Source organism: Scyliorhinus torazame, chromosome 18 (assembly GCF_047496885.1).
Source record: "Scyliorhinus torazame isolate Kashiwa2021f chromosome 18, sScyTor2.1, whole genome shotgun sequence".
Taxonomy (NCBI): domain Eukaryota; kingdom Metazoa; phylum Chordata; class Chondrichthyes; order Carcharhiniformes; family Scyliorhinidae; genus Scyliorhinus; species Scyliorhinus torazame.
Genome location: NC_092724.1, coordinates 12,060,391 through 12,074,254, shown reverse-complemented (window position 1 = coordinate 12,074,254; position 13,864 = coordinate 12,060,391). Strand labels below are relative to the sequence as shown.

Sequence of the window (13,864 nt, the reverse complement as noted above, 5' to 3'; positions counted from 1 at the left end):
TTCCCCGTTGAGGCCCCATATCTAACCGGGGGGCATGGTAAATAGCTGGGGAACATCTGACTGAACACGCTCACTGAGGGAGTTTGTTCCCATTTGGTTAAATCGTGTGAGCCCAAAATGTGTACTCGATGAAAAGGTGGATTCAGAGATGAGTGGAGCTGGACCTTGCAGAAACGCAACCGCTCCCACACTCATATCACACGATCGCCTGCTTTTTCTAACGATTGAATAACCTGACTTCTCCTCAAGATCATCATGCAGCTATGAGAACAGGTAATAGAAACACAACCAATTCCCCCTTCACGACCAAGATTGCAGATGAGGGCATTATTTTCCAAAATAGGTATCCTCAATTCTGATGTGTTGGGTGTTCCTGATCACAAACAGGTCACCAACACTGGAAGTGGCGCAACTCTATTTTATTATAAGGTTAACTATATTAACATACTTGAACTGTGGGTAAATGCAATACCAGCTTTAACTGTTGACCCTTGCCTAGTCCTAACCAGGTGATGCACTCAGCACATGGTGAATGTCTGTGTTGCAGGCTGTGAGCTCGTGCTCCGAGCTGGCTGCTACTAGAATGAGCGGGATCTCTCCTGTCCCCTGTCTTTATAGTGCGTGTGCTCTCACTGGTGATTGGCTGCGGTGTTGTGTATGCTGATTGGTCCCACTGCATGTCCATCAGTGTGTGTGTCTGCACCATGATATACTGGTGTATATTATGACAAATTCTATTTAATTTTTTCCAAGAATTGCGAAAATCATTACCAGCTCTATCCTTCCCTCCGACAATGTACAGGTTTACACCAAATGTCTTGACTCACCTTGCCCCCTTCTCCTTCTCTTTTCAGCCATGTGTCGCTTTGGGCATTCCGCTCTCGATTGAGAAAAGGGGAAAAGGCCATTCAACCAACAGGCTAATAGACAACAACATTAATTTGCATTTAGATAGCACAGTTAATGCAGCAAAGTGTGCCAAGGGGCTTCACAGGAATGGCTAACAAACAGAATTTGACACGAAGTGGCACGAGACATTAGGACAAGTGACTGAAGCTTTGGCCAATGCGATGGGACTCAAAAGGGGCATCTTAAATGGGGAAAGAAAGGTGGGGAGGTTCTGAAGGGGTATTCCAGGACCTCGGGCCCAGTCAGCCTGCCACAGGGCCTGGAGTGACGAATGCTCAAATATCCTCATTGCCCCTTCATCTAATACAGACAATGCTCGGACCAAGAAAGCAGGATTCTCACTCAGTCAGAAAATGAGACACAAATGAATGTGAACTGAATGCATTTTAAATTTTATAAGGAATCATCAGACACCCTGTCATTATACACTGAGCACAGACACCCAGTTCACACAGATCTGACACTTCATTAAAACAAAATAAGAAACTAGACAAGAAAAATAGGGCAACCTAATTACGTGGAGTAATAGATTATTACATTTATCAATTGAGGGATTGTATTAAACTAACACCGCTGTCACTAACTACCATATTACACTTTGGTATGTAAATCACAGCAACACAATCTGAACTGAACGGTTCAGGATTTCTGATTCTGATGTTAATAGTCAGCAACTCAAAAGTATTGGGGTTACGGGGGAGGGGAGCTCGGGAGACAGTGTGGCCTGCAGCTGTAGCTAAAGCCACACAGGCTGGGAGGGCCTCTAAACCTCCAGCAGCACCGCTCCCTGGATCTGGAGCCAGGAGGCCACCCCAGTTGTCCCCTGCCCATCTGTGAAGACCTGCAGGCTGACTGAAAGATCAAAGTCGGCCTTCGACAACAGGCCTTTATTGGCCACTAACCGGATGGGCTGGTTTCCTGCTGCTTGCGGTGAAATGTCTCAGGGCGGAAGACAGCCGTGGAACTGGCACACAGGCCACCTGCTTCTGTTCCAGAGCCCGGGGTTGGCTAAAAAAAAAATCCAGATCATCGTGTCCAACGTGGCGTAGTTAGCGGCATTTCCATCTTTGGTTCATGTCCCACTCCAGAGACCTGTGGACGGAATCTGGGCTCCAGTACAGAAATGAGGGTCTGCTGCTCCTGTCCAAAATTAAAGCCGGAATTAAAGCCACTCCCGCGGCACATTTCCCTGCAGTTGAGGCGGCTCGTCATTGGCCGTTAGCGGGATCTACCAGCCTCGCCGAAGACAATGGCGTCTTGCATGGCTCGCCCGTCCCGTCGTCGAGTAGCCGGCAGTGGGGGCCGACCTCGGTGGAACCGGAAAATCCCGCCAGTGAGAAGGGATGGAGAACCCAGCCCAGCTGTCTTTGGGTGCAATGTTAAATTGAGGCCCTGCCCGTCCTCTTAGGCAACAGTAATGAATCCCATGGCACGACTTTCAAAGAATAAAATAATAATAATGTTTATTAGTGTCACACATAGACTTACATTAACACTGCAATGAAGTTACTGTGAAAATCCCCTAGTCGCCACACTCCGGCACCTGTTCGGGTACACAGAGGGAGAATTCAGAATGTCCAGTTCACCTAACAAGCACGTCTTTCGGGACTTGTGGAAGGAAACAGGAGCACCTGGAGGAAACCCACGCAGACACAGGGAGAACGTGCAGACTCCGCTCAGACAGTGACCCAAGCCAGGAATCGAACCTGGGACCCTGGAGCTGTGAAACAATAGTGCTAACCATTGTGCTGCCGTGCTACCCACACAAATTTGCGTGTCATCCTTGCACAGGGGCCATGTTCATCTTCTCTGTATCGTTCCAGGTGTTTGGAAGTGCTGCCAAAGAAGACCAGGGGATGGAGAGTAAAGGGTTAACATCAGAAGCACCAGATACTGATGTAACCAATGATGTAACCAATGATGTAATGTCACCTGATTAGGAGACGGAGATCTGGCGGTAAATAGAATTACACCCTGGTGGAGGGTACCGAGATGTGTATAGATCTGTAAATAAACAAGAATGTTTTTTACAACTAATAGTCTCTGATACCATTCTTAGTGAACAGGCAAACCTTAAACAAACATCTGGAGGCGGAATACAAGATGAAATAGGGAAGCTAAGCCGTGGTGCCCTGGGTAATGCCTGTCCCTCAGTCAACATCTCTGACACAGAATATCTGGTCATAACCGCATTATGGTTTGGGACTATGCTGTGCGCAAATTGGCTCCTGTTGCGTCTTCAGTGACGGCACTTTAATCGGACATTGTTAGCTGCACAGCCCTTTGAGACACACCGGCATTGTGAAAGCCTCTGGTCTTTCTTTTTTTTGTGTACTGTCTGGCAAAAACAGGGCGATGGGTGGCGTGGTGAATTTTGACACTGGCTTTACCCCTCTGAAGCTCTTGAGTTCAAATACAGCCCAGATTGCAATCAGATTGGGTGCTCCCAACCCAGCTTCTGGTGGGGTGGCATCACTGATGGGCGTTAGATTGATATCAGGGATGCCGCAGAAGGGTAGAGGAGATGGCTAAAAGTTATCGCGATAGAAGGTGATTCTCTTCTGTCGCTAAGGGACATTTACTATAAATCGGGCCCTGTTATACCAGGTGATGTTTGGGCTTTGGGTTGCCAACTCCAATTAAATGTGTTCTTGGAGGTTCATTGCAGGGTCTCCTGTGCCCAACCATTCTGGCCCATCCTTTTACTGACATCTCCAATATTTTTTACAACTAATAAACAAAGAGTATTAACCACCAGATGGTTCTTTTCAGTAATTCTTCTCTGGGATTTCTTCTTTACTCACAGCACCAGCCAAGAAAATAATCTGGAGATTCCAGAGGTTGGCAACCTCAAAGGGGGAAGTGTTCCTTTCCTCACTGTTCAATTGTCAGCAAACCCAAGAAGAGATCGATAAGTCCGAAGGGAAAACATGCACTGGAAGCAAGTTAACATCTCCAATAGAACTCACAAGCCTTTATCCCAAACACTGCATTGATTTACCAGGAAACCTTTCACTAAGACATGCTGCTGTAGCTATCAAAAGGCTGATTGACCTGCCTTACATATTTTTAGAAGAAAATGAGAACATTGCCAATAGTTTTGTAGTGTCCGCGATTCATGTACCAGCCAGTTTCCCTCAGCACTCACGTCACCATGTGAAGGTATCTCCAATAGCAGCTCGAATTCCTGAGGCACTGCCATTGCTTCCGGTCTGTACGTTCTCCCCGTGTCTGCGTGGGTTTCCTCCGGGTGCTCCGGTTTCCTCCCGCAAGTCCCGAAACACGTGCTTGTTAGGTGAATTGGACGTTCTGAATTCTCCCTCAGTGTGCCCGAACAGGCGCCGGAATGTTGGAACTAGTGGCTTTTCACAGTAACTTCACTGCAGTGTTAATGTAAGCCTGCTTGTGACAATAAATAATTGAGGTCGGCTCCAATAAGGCCATTATATTATTCCCTGATACATTAAGACTATCTCGAGGTCGGAGTCTTTATGAGACAAGAAAACCAATGGGGTCTACTTACCTGGCTTTTGTGTATTTGTTGTTAGCCTCAAAGAGAAAATAAGTTTGTCAAAACATAGCGCAGAGTTTATTAAGAGATGTTGCCTCTATAGGACAATATGGTGAACTCCCCAAAAAACCCGCGAAACGCTCCGCTGACATCACTGAGCATCACGTGACATTTCACCAGCCAATAGCGTTATTTGAATACATAAAACCCCTCCCTCTTTACTCCTTTTCTGTCAATGATGGGGAGCACAGTAGTGTCATAATATCCACTCATGTATATAATGAGATGCAGACAGGCAGTGATTGACACACAGGATAACCAATGAACACACACGACACATAACAACCAATCACCAGACAGGACACCACCACTATAAAGCACACAGGGCATTAAGACTCTCCCTCTCTCTCCAGGACACATCTACTGAGATAGTAAGAGTGCACAAGCCAGTGAGCACTATCACCATGAGGTAGAGAGTTAGTCTGGTCAAGCCAGTAGGAGGTTATCAGTTAGATTGATAGAGTGTCAACCCACAGCAGACTATGTACAGCAATCAGGAAGTTCAATAAAACCGCGTTGGACCATCTCCTGTGTCAGAAGCCTGTTTCTACTTTCACAGCATCCAGTTGCAGTCAACGTTGAACCAACTTACTCAACACATCAGGTAGCACAGTGGTTAGCAGGGTCCCAGGTTCAATTCCCGGCTTGGGTCACTGTCTGTGCCGAGTCTGCACGTTCTCCCCGTGTCTGCGTGGGTTTCCTCCGGGTGCTCCGGTTTCCTCCCACAGTCCAAAGATGTGCAGGTTAGGTGGATTGGCTATGATAAATTGCCCTTAGTATCCAAAAAAGGTTAGGTGGGGTTACAGGGATAGGGTGGAGGTGTGGGGATAGGGTGGAGGTGTGAGCTTAGGCAGGGTGTTCTTTCCAAGGGCAGGTGCAGACTCGATGGGCCGACTGGTCTCCTTCTGCACTGTAAACTTTATGATCTGTGAATTCTATGATTCTATGACTTTCCTTCAAACACATAAACCACATAATATTCATGACATTACATCATCATGTTATTTATACATATATACATCAGAAAGACAGTCTCATTGGCGGATATCTGTCTCGTTTAGGTACTATCCGACATTCAAGATTTTGACTCTTTGAGATTGGTGTCTTTCTGTTCACTTATTGGTGGAGCATCTTGTGAAACCAACTCAGTTTCTGTCTCTGTTGGTGCTGACGGTTCTGTAGTGACAGATTCAGTCATTTCTGCGGTCGTGAATTTCAGTTCTGTCGTATCACTGTCCAAACACTGACATTCTAGGATTTAGCTATTGGATCTTTTAAATCGAGCCCTGTGGAGGCTGCCTTCTTGGAAGAGTGAAATGTGGTGGAATGTAAGGGGCCAAGGGGTCAGTCGTAGGGCCTAAATTTTACACAGTCAAAGTGAACACTGTATATTTATTTACAATTGGGGATGGCAGAGTCTCTGAATTCCGTTTCAGGTGGGCAGGCTCTGACTACCAGGAACCTGCTCTCCACTGGCTCCTGGTCGGAATGCCAAACCAGGCGCTTCCGGAGATTCCGGTGCTAGCTGCCTTCGAGAATACGCAGTTTAATTGCGACTCCTTTTCTTTTCCTCCATGACGGAGCCTTGCGGCGGGGGTTTGTATGGGTGGGTCTGGAAAAAGGCTGCAGGGTCCGGACCCCAGGGTTGGGGGTCAGGGTCGTTCTCGAGTGAGATGGTACTGTGATAGTTACTTTGGGAACCGAATGCCTTCATTTGGTTCACATAAAACCATACGACCGAGGAGCAGAATTAGGCCACTCGGCCCATCGAGTCTGCTCCGCCATTCAATCATGGTTGATATTTTTCTCATCCCCATTCTCCTGCCTTCTCCCCATAACATTTGATCCCCTAATTGATCAAGAACCTATCTATCTCTGTCTTAAAGACACAATGATTTGGCCTCCACAGCCTTCTGCGGCAAAGAGTTCCACAGATTCACCACCCTCTGGCTGAAGAAATTCCTCCTCATCTGTGAGAGGTACCAATCGGCTTTCCCAGAATCCGTCAGCACCCGGTAAACGGATGGTCCCGCCTTATCTGCCACTGGGTCGGGTCCCGCGTATCTGGGGGACAGAAACATGTCGGGCTGGGAGACTTGGAAAATTACCTTCTGCCAAAATTCATACGCGATGGAGTTCGCCTCGCCATCAATGTGTACCTCACTTTGTTTCCTTCTTTTCCCCATTTTAACAGCTGCGGTCAGTTCTGCAGTCTGAAGGTTCTACAGTAGTGGTTTAACTGCGACCTCATGCCTCGGAGCTGGGAGCTCGGGTTCAGATAGGTCCAGCACAAGCAGGAGCTCACTCCCTCCCATAGGTCGCCGTGTCTGAGCACGTGGGTTGGTGAACCGGTTGGAACTGGAATCTGAGTTCCGCACCGTCATGACGCCAAATGTCAGGGCTTTGTTCCAGGGTATGGTTGTCCTGCTGCACGGTCTTGGGGATCATCTCATTGAGGGTGCGGTCGATCCTCTCCAGTATCCCGCTGGATTGAGGATGATACGCAATGTGGAATTTTTGTTGGATTCCAAATAACCTCATTACCCGCTGCAGCACCTGAGCGGTGAACAGAGTGCATTCGCCCGAATCTACACTGCGAGGGAGACCCCACCGAGCGAAGGTTTGCTGCGTGAGGATATCTGCCGTGTCCTTGGCCGTTTAGGTCAGAGTGGCAAAGGCCTTGACCCACTTCCAAAAAGTGTCAATGACGACCAGGTGTGTTTGGAACCACCGTGCCGGGTGGGTAGGGGACCGATGGAATCAATTTGTAAATTAGTCCGGGGCCCTTTCTGGGTCAGGTGTGCCTCAGTTCTCCCTTGTGGGCATATTTGTTGGGCTTGTTTTGGCCGCAGACAATGCAGTTATCGACGTAATGCCGCACGTCTTTGTCTATGCCTGGCCATCAGCACAATCCCTTCATTCATTCACCCATGGCCCTTGCACTTTGGCCCTGGATACCATGATTTTGGTGAACGATTTGGTTGCTGTCCCCGGTCGAGACCATGTATAGGACATCCTTAACCCATCCCGCATGGTGAGTGTGTCCCACCACTTGTCAGAGGAGGCGAATGCGCTCCTTCCTGTTTCAGGCCCTGGTCACTGCTCTGGTCTTGTTTAAGGTCTTCGGCCTTAGTCTAGCTGACAGTCACGGCATCGATTAGTCTGGACCGGGTAGGGCGGGGTTGCCATGGTTCCCATCCCGGGCCCCCTGCTTGGCCAATTGTTCTATCCTTATTTTTCCAATTGGGGAGGTTCTGTGATGGGCCTTGACGTTGATGATGCCATAATCGACCTTGGGCTGTCTGAAACATTAATTTTAATCGGGATCAGACGGTAAAGGTTTCCTGCCTGTCGAGATGAATCTCCTTGCTTCCCCCAGTGGCAGGAAGTCAGTTAAACTATTGCTGACATACATGCTGTCCAAGTCGGCTGGAAGCTCTGCAGCCTGGACACTCATCTGTGTGGGTAGCTTTCAAGTTATTGCCCTCAGGGGCTTGCCTTGCTGCTGTTACACATAGACAGCCTGTCTCTCTGTTCCTGTCCTCCACCATAGAGGATCCGTCTACAAATATTTTCAAGGCCTGTTTGTCTGCATCCCTGAATCCTCCCCCCTTTTGATTTGGCACAAATGGCCCCTTGGGGTCACTTATTGCCATGACCTGGCACTCACGAGGTTCCCTCCGTAGCTCAAGTTGTCCACTAGGAAGGTAGAGGCTCGGGTACACTTCACCGTGATGCCGGGACCCTGGAGCATGAGAGTCCACTGCGCTATAAGATTTTGACCAACCGTTGCGACCTTGATCTAACCGTCCAACAATAACGGTATGGGGGTGTTCTCCGTGAGAACGGTTCATGGGTTTAGGCCGAAAATATAACGAAAACGTTGCACTGCCCAGAGAACCGCTAAAAGGTGTGTTTCGCAGACCGAGAAACTCTGCTCGACTGGGGTTAGGAGCTGGGACGTACAGGCCACTGGCCCGAGTCTCCCGTGGTGCTCCTGCAGAAATACAACTGCAAGTGTGCTGTCCATGGCCACTACTTCTAATACAAAAGGGAGATCTGAGTTGGGTACTTGGAGTGCTGGCGCACTGCGCTGGCGCCTGTTTCAGCTTCAAGACAGCCTGTGTGTGCCGCACGGTCCACGGGGCATTCTTTTAAAAAAGGTCTGAAAAGGGGAAGGATTTGGTGGCAAAAACCGTCAATGTAGTTTCGGCAGTACCCCACCAAGCCTAGAAAGGAGCACAACGAGCTCACGTCCTTTGGCAGGGTAAGGTTTGTTACCGACTCAATTCGCTTCCTTTCCATTTCATGCTTCCCCCTGGTCATTACTATCCCCAAGTATGAGGCCTGTGATCATGTAATTCTTGGGATTGATTTTTTAGGCCTAGTGTAGTGAGGAGGTTCAGCAGTTCTTTTCGCAGTTTAAATGTTCCTTCCTGGTTTCGGGCCGGGAGAGGAGATCGTCCATAAGAACTAGGTGCAGGAGTGGGCCATCTGCCCCCTCGAACCTGCTCCGTCATTCAATAATATTCATAACTGATCTTTTTGTGGACTCAGCTCCACTTACCCGTCCACTCACCGTAACCTTTTATCCCTTTGCTGTTCAAAAATCTTTGCCTTAAAAAATATTTAACAAGGTCGCCTCAACTGCTTCACTGGGCAGGAAATTCCACACATTCACGACCCTTTGGGTGAAGAAGTTCCTCCTCAACTCAGTCCTAAATCTGCTCCGCCTCATTTTGAGGCTATGTCCCCTAGTTCTAGGTTCACCCGCCAGTGGAAACAACCTCCCTGCTTCTATCCTATCTATTCTATACATAATTTTATATGTTTCTATAATATGCCCCCCTCATTCTTCCAAATTCAAATGAGTATAGTCCCAGTCTACTCAGTCTCCTCATAAGCCAATCCGCTCAACTCCGGAATAGACCTAGTCAATCTCCTCCCCCTCCAGTGCCAGGACATCATTTCTCAAGTAAGGAGACCAAAACTGGACACAGTACTCCAGGTGTCGCCTCACCAGCACCCTATACAGCTGCAACATAACCTCCCTGCTTTTAAACTCCATCCCTCTAGCAATTAAGGACAAAATTCCGTTTGCCTTCTTAATTACCTGCTGTACCTGCAAACCAACCTTTTGCAATTCATGCACAAGGACACCCAGGTCCCTCTGCACAGCAGCACGCTGCAATGTTTTACCATTTAAATAATACTCCATTTTGCTGTTATTCCTACCAAAGTGAATGACCTCACATTTATCAACATTCAGCTCCATCTGCCAGACCCTTGCCCACTCACTTAAACTATCATCCCTCTGCAGACTTTCAGTGACCGTTGCACATGTGGCTCTACCACTCATCTTAGTGTCACCTGCGAACTTTGACACATTACACTTGGTCCCCAACTCCAGATCATCTATGTAAATTGTGAACAATTGCGGACCCAACACTGATCCCTGAGGCACACCACTAGCCACTGATCACCAACCAGAAAAACACCCATTTATCCCCACTCTTTGCTTTCTATCAGTTAATCAATCCTCTATCCAAGCTAATACATTACCAGTAACGCAGTGTGCCTTTATCTTATGCAGCAGCCTTTTATGCGGCACCTTGCCGAATGCCTTCTGGAAATCCAGAGACACCACATCCACCGGTTCCCCATTGTCAACGCGCTCGTAATATCCTCAAAGAATTCCACTAATTTGGTCAAACATGATCTACCTTTCATGGACCCATGCTGCTTCTGCCCAATGGGACAATTTCGATCCAGATGTCTCGCTATTTCTTCCTTAATGATAGATTCAAGCATTTTCCCCAAGACCGAAGTTAAGCGAACCAGCCTATACTTACCTGCCTCTTGTCTACATCCTTTTTTAAACAGTGGCGTCACATTTGCTGTTTTCCAATCTGCCGGAACTGCCCCAGTGTTGAGCGAATTTTGGTAAATTACCACGAGCGCATTTGTTACTTCCCTACCACCTCTTTTAGTACCCTGGGATGCATTCCATCAGGGCCAGGAGACTTGTCCACCTTTAGCCCCATTATCTTGCCTAACACTACCTCCTTAGTGAAAATGATCCTCAACTTAGGTCCTCACCTGCCATAGCCTCCTTGCCAACAGTTTTGGCATGTTATTTGTGTCTTCCACTGTGAAGACTGAAACAAAATACCTGTTCAATGCCTCAGCCATTTCCTCATTTCCCATTATTAAATCCCCCTTCTCATCCTCTGAAGGACTAATAGGTAGACAGATTTTGGAAAAGAGTAAAAACAACAGGGTTGTTGTGATGGGAGACTTCAATTTCCCCAATATTGACTGGGACTCACTTAGTGCCAGGGGCTTAGACGGGTCAGAGTTTGTAAGGAGCATCCAGGAGGGCTTCTTAAAACAATATGTAGACAGTCCAACTAGGGAAGAAGCTGTACTGGACCTGGTATTGGGGAATGAACCCGGCCAGGTGGTAGAAGTTTCAGGAGGGGAGCATTTCGGGAACAGTGACCACAGTTCAGTAAGTTTTAAAGTGCTGGTGGACAAGGATAAGGTGGCCCTAGGGTGAATGTGCTAAATTGGGGGAAGGCTAATTATAACAATATTAGGCGGGAACTGAAGAACCGAGATTGGGGGCGGATGTTTGAGGGTAAATCAACATCTGACATGTGGGAGGCTTTCACGTGTCAGTTGAAAGGAATTCAGGACCGGCATGTTCCTGTGAGGAAGAAGGATAAATATGGCACTTTTCGGGAACCTTGGATAACGAGAGATATTGTAGGCCTCGTTAAAAAAGAAAAAGGAGGCATTTGTCAGGGCTAAAAGGCTGGGAACAGACAAAGCCTGTGTGGAATATAAGGAAAGAAGGAAGGAACTTAAGCAAGGAGTCAGGAGGGCTAGAAGTGGTCACGAAAAGCCAGGGTTAAGGAAAATCCCAAGGCTTTTTACACGTACATAAAAAGCAAGAGGGTAGCCAGGGAAAGGGTTGGCCCACTGAAGTATAGACAAGGGAATGTATGTGTGGAGCCAGAGGAAATGGGCGAGGTACTAAATGAATACTTTGCATCAGTATTCACCAAAGAGAAGGAATTGGTAGATGTTGAGTCTGGAGAAGGGTGTGTAGATAGCCTGGGTCACATTGAGATCCAAAAAGACGAGGTGTTGGGCATCTTGAAAAATATTAAGGTAGATAAGTCCCCAGGGCCTGATGGGATCTACCCCAGAATACTGAAGTGAGGCTAGAGAGGAAATTGCTGAGGCCTTGACAGAAATCTTTGGATCCTCACTGTCTTCAGGTGATGTCCCGGAGGACTGGAGAATAGCCAATGTTGTTCCTCTGTTTAAGACGGGTAGCAAGGATAATCCAGGGAACTACAGGCCGGTGCGCCTTACGTCAGTGGTAGGGAAATTACTGGAGAGAATTCTTTGAGACAGGATCTACTCCCATTTGGAAGCAAATGGACGTATTAGTGAGAGGCAGCATGGTTTTGTGAAGGGGAGGTTGTGTCTCATTAACTTGATAGAGTTTTTCGAAGAGGTCACAAAGATGATTGATGCAGGTAGGGCAGTGGATGTTGTCTATGTGGACTTCAGTAAAGCCTTTGACAAGGTCCCTCATGGTAGACTAGTACAAAAGGTAAAGTCACACGGGATCAGGGGTGAGCTGGCAAGGTGGATACAGAACTGGCTAGGTCATAGAAGGCAGAGTGTAGCAATGGAAGGATGCTATTCTAATTGGAGGGCTGTGACTAGTGGTGTTCCGCAGGGATCAGTGCTGGGACCTTTGCTGTTTGTAGTATATATAAATGATTTGGAGGAAAATGTAACTGGTCTGATTAGTAAGTTTACAGACGACACAAAGATTGGTGGAATTGTGGATAGCGATGAGGACTGTCAGAGGATACAGCAGGATTTAGATTGTTTGGAGACTTGGGCGGAGAGATGGCAGATGGAGTTTAATCCGGACAAATGTGAGGTAATGCATTTTGAAAGGTCTAATGCAGGTAGGGAATATACAGTGAATGGTAGAACCCTCAAGAGTATTGAAAGTCAAAGAGATCTAGGTGTACAGGTCCACAGGTCACTGAAAGGGGCAACACAGGTGGAGAAGGTAGCCAAGAAGGCATACGGCATGCTTGCCTTCATTGGCCAGGGCATTGAGTATAAGAATTGGCAAGTCATGTTGCAGCTGTATAGAACCTTAGTTAGGCCACACTTGGAGTATAGTGTTCAATTCTGGGCGCCACACTACCAGAAGGATGTGGAGTCGTTAGAGAGGGTGCAGAAGAGATTTACCAGAATGTTGCCTGGTATGGAGGGCATTAGTTATGAGGAGCAGTTGAATAAACTCGGTTTGTTCTCACTGGAACAGCGGAGGTTGAGGGGCGACCTGATAGAGGTCTACAAAATTATGAGGGGCATAGACAGAGAGGATAGTCAGAGGCTTTTCCCCAGAGTAGAGGGGTCAATTACTAGGGGGTATAGGTTTAAGGTGCGAGGGGCAAGGTTTAGAGTAGATGTACGAGGCAAGGTTTTTACACAGAGTAGTGGGTGCCTGGAACTCGCTACCGGAGTAGGTGGTGGAAGCAGGGACGATAGTGACATTTAAGGGGCATCTTGACAAATACATGAATAGGATGGGAATAGAGGGATATGGACCCAGAAAATGTAGAAGGTTGTAGTTTAGTCTGGCAGCATGGTCGGCACGGGGTTGGAGGGCCGAAGGGCCTGTTCCTTGCTGTACTTTTCTTTGTTCTTTGTTTACCTTAACCACTCTTTTTTGTTTTATATATTTGTAGAAACATTTGCTGTATGTTTTTATATTCTGAGCTTGTTTGCTCTCATAATCTATCTTACTTTTCTTTATAGCTTTTTTCATGGCTTTCTGTTGACCTTTAAAGATTTCCCAAACCTCTAGTTTCCCACTTATCTTTGCCACTTTGTCTGCTTTTTCTTTAAATTTGATACCCTCCTTTATTTCCTTATATACCACGGCTGATTATCCCCTTTCCTACAGTCCTTTTTTACTGGTATTTACCTTTTCTGTGCACTGTGAAAAATCTCTTTGAAAGCCCTCCACTGTTCCTCAATTGTCCCATCACAAAGTCTTTACTCCCAATCTACCCTAGCCAACTCCTTCCTCGTCCCATTGTAGTCTCCTTTGTTTAAGCATAATACACTGGTATTGGATTTTACTTTCCCATAATCCATCTGAATTTTAAATTCAACCAGACTGTGATCGGTCCTTCCGAGAGGATCCCTAACTATCTGATCATTAATTATTCCTGTCTCATTACACAGGACCAGATCTAGGGTAGCTTGCTCCCTCGTAGGTTCCATTGCATACTGTTTGAGAAAACTATCGCAAATACATTCTATGAACTCCTCCTCCCG

At 47.1% G+C, this 13,864-nt stretch overlaps 1 non-coding gene across 1 annotated transcript; it reads right to left on the bottom strand.

The window, feature by feature from the left end:
- Positions 1 to 2,648: 2,648 nt before the first annotated feature.
- On the bottom strand, positions 2,649 to 2,759 carry LOC140395806 (U6 spliceosomal RNA). The gene has a single exon (XR_011936320.1). It is a non-coding gene; the product is annotated as a U6 spliceosomal RNA (small nuclear RNA).
- Between the last annotated feature and the right edge of the window lie 11,105 nt (positions 2,760 to 13,864).